This window comes from Gavialis gangeticus, unplaced genomic scaffold (assembly GCF_001723915.1).
Source record: "Gavialis gangeticus isolate Ggan-Ray unplaced genomic scaffold, GavGan_comp1, whole genome shotgun sequence".
Taxonomy (NCBI): domain Eukaryota; kingdom Metazoa; phylum Chordata; order Crocodylia; family Gavialidae; genus Gavialis; species Gavialis gangeticus.
The window spans coordinates 3080845-3089439 of NW_017729017.1; the positions used below are offsets into that span (position 1 = coordinate 3080845).

An 8595-nucleotide genomic window follows, 5' to 3' on the forward strand; every position below is an offset into this window, starting at 1 on the left:
TTTTCCTTTCTTATGTGGCTCCACTTCTCTGTAATGCCCCCACACCATATCATTGCTTTCCTCTTTAGAGGTTCCTCATCAAATCATCATCTTAAGTCCTTTATCTGAGCTGCAAACATTCTGTACATCTTGACTCTCCCCTCCCTCCACCTGAGTTTGACCAAATCCTGAGTTATGTGCCCATTTCAGAAACACTGTTTTAGCTTTCTGCTGGTAGAGATAGGCTCAGATGAGAAAGATGATAGGTATGGATGAGAGAAGTCCGGGTAAAACTAGAACGCACACAAAATGTTGTCCCAAATGTGACCGAAGAGGGAGAGTGGTCTCTTCTCAGGGATGTAAAATTTGATAACTTATTTTTTCAAAAGCTGTAGGAGTGTTGTTTTGTTATTTCTTTCACCTCTAAATCCTGTTTCTAGGACTGGGTGTGGAGATACACTCTGTCTCTCTCTAGATCTTTAGATGGATATTGCTTTTGCTATACATATAGGCAAATGTCTTGTTTCTTTATAATTTGCTTTTGGGTTTTTTTTTGCTTTTGCTTTGTGTCTAGTGCAATACATTTTTTGCACATGTGACATTTTCCTTTTTTTCTGGATAAATTTCTACAGTATAAGTTTGAGCAAATGCTCATAAAGTAGGGTGCAAGTATTAAGATACTTCTGGGGTAACTTTTATGCCAACTTATTTGGTATATAAAATCATAGAAAAGTAGGGTTGGAAAGGACCTCAGGAGGTCATCTAGTCCAACCCCTGCTCAAAGTAGAACCAATATGAAGGTATAGTATTCAGTTTTAATTAGGATGCCTGGGGATCAATCGATCAACATTCTCAGTGAAACAACACACCTTTGTTATATTCTACAAATGGCACTTCTAGAGCTGGCAGTAGAAAAAGGGTTTGCACCCAGGTTGTTGAGGAAAGAGCAAAATGTTCCCTTCCTCTGCTTGGAAATTCCTTTTATTTTAAGATATGCCTATATTACGAGGCTGAGCTGTAATCTCCATTTAAGTCAGCAGAGCCACGCCATTGTCAGAGCGCCAGGGCCTCATACTTCTAAACATGTTAGGCCTATATTTGCTACTTGCTAATGTGGAGATTTATTTGCACAACTACAGTACTGTAACTGTAATCAGGGAGAGGGAAGGGGAATTTACCCTGTTAGGACTGGGTCATCTTACTCTATGTATAGATTCCCCATATGTCTTCTATTTATATTGATTCAGTATACTTCTGTTGATGTTATCAGCTTTGCAGGGTAAGACAGAATCAGTGAGGTCCCATCTTGTCTTGATGGGTACCATCATCAAAGCTATCAGCTAATATGTGACTGCAGTGTCTTTACTAACAGAGATGTCAAGAAGCAGAAAGAGCAAAGCTTTCAGATTCTGCACTGGGCTTGCAGCATTGACAGTTGGAAAGTTCCGCATTTTACTTGCACCATAGATTGAGCATATCTTGGTTTTGGAGTTGACAAAAAAATAAAGCTCCTTTCGGTCTATTAGTTGCTGCTGTTCATTTATACACATTTGATGCCAGGTTAAGTCTGTCAAATTATTCCTGATTTACATTGGTGAAACTGAGATTAGAATTAAGCTAAGTTGAAATATAGGAAGTATTCTCTCATGAACTGACATATGATCAGGAGCAGTCAATGTGAAGGTGGGAATAATGAAGTGGTAAGATATGACAGGTAGTGTGTTACTGGGTGATTATAGCACGTTGTTGGGTGCTTCTGAGGCACCCAGTTGAAAGCTGAATATCTTGAATTACTTGAGAAGTTCAGCTCACTATTCCATTGTTACTTTTCCAGCAAGAATGGAGGAAGTTTGCTTTTGAAAGTTCGCTTCTCAAACAATTGAAAGAATTATGAAATTCTAGTATTTTTATTAGTTTAAACAAGGGAAATTGAGATGCTTCACAGTATGCTGATTTTTCCTTATTCCTTTATGATATTGTTTAGTTCTCATGTTATCATGAAAAAAAGTGTTCAGGGTCATTGTTCCTTTTCATTTCAATAAACTCAATTCAGGGATTCTGTACTGAGGAACGGAGTGATGTGGAGCACTGACTACCTACAGAGGGGAACCAGCTTGCAAGTAGAGGAGGTCCAGAATATCACCACTTTACTCACATGCTGCTTTTTTCAGTTTGCTCAGGAATGCAGTCTGCCAAGGTGCTAGTTTCACCTTTTGGGGTGAAACTAGCCATTACACAGATGTCCAGAATAAGATCGCTGCAACTCTATGTCCTAAATGATTTATGTAGTTCAAAAGCTTTATGTTAACTCATCGCATTAGGATTGTTTTTGCTGTTTCAGAGCACCGGTTCTCATGTTGCCAGTAGCAAATTTTCTAAGGCACAGTGGGTAGAATCCCATTGTGGAAGGCAGCAGTCTTACAGTGCATCTGCCAGTATCCTACCTCATGTTAGCAGCACTGGCTAGGGCAAGAGTTTGCCCTTCAAAATAAGGGGATAGAAATTAGGTTCAGACTGGGAATTGTTCTCAGCCTTAGCACTGAGAACACTGAAAGTCCATCAGAAAGCTTTATGCTTTTGTCCAGCCTCCAGTAGCTCTTTCATGCTTCACTAATATGTTTTCACCCCATAAACTAACACCATTAGCCTTATGTATGTATGCATTTGCTTTCACTTTGATCAGTCTCAAATTCCTTTCCATTTCCATCCAATACACATACAGGCTCCTTCTTTTTTTCCCCCATAGCAATTAAAAAAAGAAAAGGAAAATTACTTAACTGTTAGTCACCTTGGATGCATATCATTAGCACAGTGCACACTTTAAATCCAGGCTTGTAATTAAACCCCAATTTACCAACACTCTGCCACACCGTATTAATTTATCCCGTTTGTTTATTAGTTTTGCCACTTAGTTTCTTTGATGACATTATTTTATTTATTTTAATCTGACCCATTTTTTTCAGCACTAATTTCCTCCCCCCCCACTTCCTCAAAACACCATATTTATATTGACACTTTATTAGAGAAAATTGCAACCTCTTGCGAAGATGGAGCAATTACCTCTTGTATTCTCAGAGTACATTAAATTAATTTTAGAACATAATTGAAACCAAGGCAGAGGGCTCATTAACGGTTCCTTATCTCCTGATATTTGGTTCCTCTCTCATTTCAGTCTGAGTTCTTGTAAAAAAAAATGCAATTTTAATCATTAAATGATACATTTTTATTTTTATTTTCCTTTATCTTTTCTTGTGCATGCTTCTCAGGAATGGCTTTCCCTGTTCTTATCAGATTAGATAGGCAACAGGTGACCACACAATACCCACCCAGCCTGTTGAGCACAGGTGATTATCAGTTCAGGGAAAGGAAAGTCATGAAATTTCAAGCAGCTGAACAGCTTTTTTATCTTGTTTCATAATTTTGCCTCTGTGGGAAAGTTATTTTGAAGTTACTCTGAAAGTTTTCTCTTCTATATTGTTTTTTTGTGCTGATAGTGAATTTAACCCTGAGTAGAGGAGCCAACACAAGGCTCCAGGAAATGTTTTGAGTCTTCCAAAAAAGCATTCAAGCAGAGGAAAGGAAGTATATAGATTTTATGTGAATGCCATCTTGAGCATACATAGAGATGTTTTTCCTAACAGTGTATTGCAGTGTATTTAAAGTGTCCGTGGCACTTCCTGGAGTTAATATACACACTTTTTACCTTTGGAGACCTGGGTTCCAATATTGGATATTTGGGAGGAGGGGAGAAAATCAACTTTGATGTTACAGACTGTCTGTGTGTAGAGTAATTGGGAGTTTCACACCAAAGGATTTTCAAAATCAAACCCTTACTGTGCTGTTCTTAAACTATTTCATATCACAAAAAAACATAAAATGAGAAATTTTACCACTCACTTTCAAATAGCTGTGAAGAGCTGCGTTCAGTAAACTCAGCTAATGCTGTCTAATGCTATCTTTTGGCATGCTCCTAGGTTAATTTTAGAAAAGCTCAAAAACAGAAAAAGAAGCCCCATCATCTTGTGAATACACAACATCTTCCACTTTACTCAAATGCTGTGTGATGTAATATGTTAGTGTGGCACAGAGTTATAATATGTGATGTCACATGTAGGGGAAAATCATTTTTCCATTTTCGAGTGAATAGAATCCTTGTAAAGAAGTTCCAGTTTCAGTGCGATGAGGTCATTCCATTTCTCCACATCCCCCCCCCCCCTCAAGTTTTATTAACCATATAAAATGGGAGCAGTGATGAAGATTGGACAGGCAAGGTTCCAGGATGACTACAAGTGTCTGATTGCTACCCAAGCTCAGAATCATCAAGTTCAGGGTGATGTTATTTAGCCCTTTTATGCTGCATTATTTGGAATTGGACATCAGGGGATACTTGGAAGATTTGAGCTCGTATCAATCACTAGGGCTCATAAATAAACTCAGGTTTTAAAAATGACCAATAGAATCATAGATTCATAGATGCTAGGGTTGGAAGGTGCCTCAACAGATCATCGAGTGTGACGTCCTGCCCTGGGCAGAAAGAGTGCTGGGGTCAGATGACCTCAGCCACATGGCTATCCAGCCTTCTCTTAAAGACCCCTAAGGTAGGGGACAGCGCCACCTCCCTTGGAAGCCCATTCCAAATTCTGGCCAGTGTCCACCCTTACTGTGAAGAAGTTCTTCCTGATGTCCAGCCTAAATCTGCTCTCTGTCAGTTTGTGACCATTGTTCCTTGTTACCTCAAGAGGTGCCCTGGTGAACAGAGTATCTCTGGTTCCTTGCTGTGCCCCCCAATGAATTTGTAGGTGGCCACAAGATCACCTGTCAGCCTTCTCTTGTGGAGGCTGGAGAGATCCAGGTCCCTTAGTTTCTTCTTATAGGGCTTGGCCTGCAAACCCTTAACCATATGAGTGGCCCTCGTCTGGACCCTCTTGAGGTTATCCACATCCTTTTTAAAGTATGGCATCCAAAACTGGATGCAGTATGCCAACTGCAATCTCACCAGTGCCACATAGCGGGGAAGTATCAGCTCCTTGGTTCTATTTGTCATGCATCTGCTAATGCATGATAAAGTGCGGTTAGCTTTGCTGATGATTTTGTCACACTGATGTCTCATGTTCATCTTGGACTCCACTGTGACTCCGAGATTCTTTTCCTCTTCTGTGCTGCTGAGAGGGTCATTTCCCAGCCAGTAAGTGTGCTGGATATTTTTATGCTCTAGGTGCAGCACTTTGCATTTGTTCTTGTTGAACTGCATCCTATTGTGTTCTGCCCAGTTTTCCAACCTGTCCAGATCTGTCTGCAATCATTCCCTACCCTCCAGTGCATTCACTTCACCCCACAATTTAGTATCATCTGCAGACTTGAACAGAGTACACTTCATGCCCACATCCAATTCACTGATGAAGACATTGAAGTGTACAGGGCCAAGGACCGAACCCTGTGGGACCACACTGCCCACATCCTTCCAGGTCAATACTAACCCATCCACCACCCCACTTGAGCACGACCCCCAAGCCAATTTGCCACCCACTGGACTGTGTAAGTCACTGCCTCTTAAGTTATTTATGAGAATGGGATGAAATACTGTATCAAAGGCATTCCTAAAAGCCAAGTAAACAACATCCACCTCGACTCCTGCATCCAAATGTTTTGTGACCTGGTCATAAAAAGAAACCAGATTGGTCAGGCATGCTGACCTGCTACAAATCTATGCTGGTTGCCCTGCTGCATTACTTTTCTGGACTCTCACAAATATGATTATTAATAATTTTTTCAAAGACTTTTCCAAGGATAGAGCTGAGACTAACTGGCCTATAATTACTCAGATCCTCCTTCCTCCCGTTCTTGAAAATAGGGACTACATTGGCCCTTTTCCAGCCCTCTGGGACCTGACCCGAGTACCACAAATCATGCAAAATAAATATTTTTGATAAAAATAATGCTAATAAAAATGACAACAGAAAGTCAGGGGGAAATGTGCTGCAAACATTACCCTATGAACACTATTTCTTTGACTGGTCTTGTTCCTCCAATTTCATTTAAGAGGCCTCCGTTGTTTTCTGAAATATATTCTCATTTGGCAAACAGATAATGTATTCTTTAAACAGATCTAATCCCACATCAAGTCTGTTTGTTATTGCATTTTGTCTTTTGATGCACTTGAATGTTATTCTTTTGACAGGCTTATTTCATTCTATGCTATTTATTTCAAAGGGCTTCATTGCATTTCTTAGGTTAGATACATGAAAATGGCTTCTTTCTTTAACAAGTCTCTCACTCTCTCTTTGAAAAGTTATTTTTAAGTACAGGCTCTCATGTCACTATAATTAAATGTTAATAACACCAGTGCTTATGTTGCTGGAAAATATTCCTCATGGGGAAAGGAAATCAGACCTCTCAACATTCAGATGCCCATCTGACTAGTGTGTTCAAATTCTACTCAAATTTTGTATTTAGAATAACTGAATGGAATTAAAATATGCAGTGTGGACGAAGTCCTAGCTTAATGATCTAACCTTTATTTATTGGAGAATTCAGTTTAAATGTGGGAACTTGGTTATACATGAAATGAATTTAGTAGTTTCAGTGCTTAAAAGACAACATTCCATTATACTAGGCTGCTTATACTGCTTAATATGGCTGATAATCTCTGAGTGATAACCCCTACTTCCCCCACAGTTTCATAGTTTCATAGTTAGTAGGGTCAGAAGGGACCTGAGCAGATCATCAAGTCCGACCCCCTGCCATGGCAGGAAAGAGTACTAGGGTCAAACAACCCCAGCAAGGTGTTCATGTAGCCTCCTCTTAAAGACCCCCAGGGTAGGAGCCTCCCTCTGCCTCCCCACCTGGAATAGCCTGGAGATGTAAGAAATATATAGGAAGTACAGTACTTAGGGATAGACTTTTTAATGTATTTGGCAGAAGTATTTTGAAGACACTAGCTCTCGCCTCAATGATGCAATCCTTCCTCACACAACTGGCTGATTACAGAGAGGATGGCCATGGGCTTTTCTCTGTGGCGGTAGGAGACAGGACAAAGAGCAATGGCCTTGAGCTGCAGCAGGAGAAATTTAGGTTGGAGATTAGAAGGAACATTCTGACTATGAGGGTGGTCAAGCCTTGGAACAGGCTACTATGAAGTTGTAGATCTTCATCCCTGTAAATTTTAAAGAGCAAGTTGGACAGACACTTGACTGAGATGGTTTAGTCAGGGATGATCCTGTCTTGAGCAGGGAGCTGGACTAGATGACCTCATGAGGCCCCTTCCAGCCCTACTTTCTGATGATACTATGAATAGCCAGGGGTATTCGTTGGACCAATACCCCAAGGAATGCCATAATTTTGGAACTTGCTATGATAGTCTCTCTACCAAAAAATACTGAAAGGATGTGAAAGGCAGCAGAGTAGAACTGATTAGAATCATGCAAGCTGAATTCTCGTAAAATAAAAAGTGGTGGGATGAATGAAGAAGAAGGATGACAATAAGGTTTCAAAGTCAGAAAGGAAATTGGAAGCCAAACCAGGGTAGAGTATTGGCAGGGGCGTGGGACATACTGTATAACAGCTTATGCTTCAAAACTAGGAGAGAAGGAGAGGAGTAAGAGGGAAGGAGAGTTGTCCAATACCATTTTATAGTCTTTTGGGTGAAGCCTGGAAGAGCGAGTGTGAGCAAAGGTAAGAGCAGTTGCAGTTGAAGAACAGAAAGAGAGTACCAAGTTGCAGAGGTTAAAGCTGTGAATTGCAGTGTCATGTGTTCATAATTCTCATATTCTCCCACTAGTGTATGGGGTTGTGAGTTTTCTGCATCTTTTCCCTATAGATGGAAATTATTTTGTTGGGTTTGCATGTATTGATTGTTGTTCATCCTCCCTAGATTTCTTTAAAAGGTTTTGATTAATACATTATCATTGCTGATGTCCTTAAACAGCACTTCCAAAGGCATGACAAACCCAAGGCTATTATTAATACATCATGCCTCAGTTTCCTTAAATAGTTTTCTCAATGAGCCCACATTCAGAAATGGACAGGATTATTATTAATACATTAAGGTTCTCAATTTCCTTCAGGGATACCATCCTATAGTGGCAATAAAATGTTTATAAATGTTACGAGAGAGGTAAGTGTGCAATAGGCCATTACATACTCTTGGGGCTTATCCAGATGAGCCCGCATGTGCCTCTTGCTGCACCTTAAAGCTGTTTAGACGTGGCAAGTGGCACCCTGGGAACAAAAGAAAATGTTCCCTGCACTGCATATTTGCAGTACAAGCTCAAATTTTGGTACCTGGATATCCAGGTATATATATATATATTTTACAAAAAAAAAAAAACAACACAGAAAAAAAGCAGGGCAGGGCATGGTACAGGACCATACCCTGAGGCAATCAGAGGCTTGGGTCCTCCAAACAGATGCTCTGGTAGCCAGCCAAAGCATCTCTATGGCTGCTTCTTGTCCTCATACTGCAGACCGCTCAAGCTTGTTCAGGGCAAGGAGTGGTGCAGGCTACAGGGACCTGGACCTGGGCTCCATCCCAAGGTTAGTAGAGACTGGGGTGGAGAGGACTGAAGCTGGGGCTGTGTGGATGCGGGGGTGTGGCACGGGTGTGCTGGGGGTGGGTCG

At 40.7% G+C, this 8595-nt stretch overlaps 1 protein-coding gene and 1 long non-coding RNA gene across 2 annotated transcripts in view; one reads left to right on the top strand and one right to left on the bottom strand.

Moving 5' to 3' along the window:
* The window catches only part of PTPRT (protein tyrosine phosphatase, receptor type T), a 1137038-nt gene that overhangs the window by 979579 nt on the left and 148864 nt on the right, over positions 1-8595 (top strand). The gene's annotated exons all lie outside the window — the stretch shown is intronic.
* The window catches only part of LOC109294600, a 5559-nt gene continuing 3209 nt past the window's right edge, over positions 6246-8595 (bottom strand). The window contains exons 2-3 of the long non-coding RNA XR_002096578.1: positions 7346-7354; positions 6246-6256 (exon numbers count right to left, since the gene is read on the bottom strand). This is a non-coding gene — a long non-coding RNA (uncharacterized LOC109294600). The remainder of the gene's footprint in view (positions 6257-7345; positions 7355-8595) is intronic.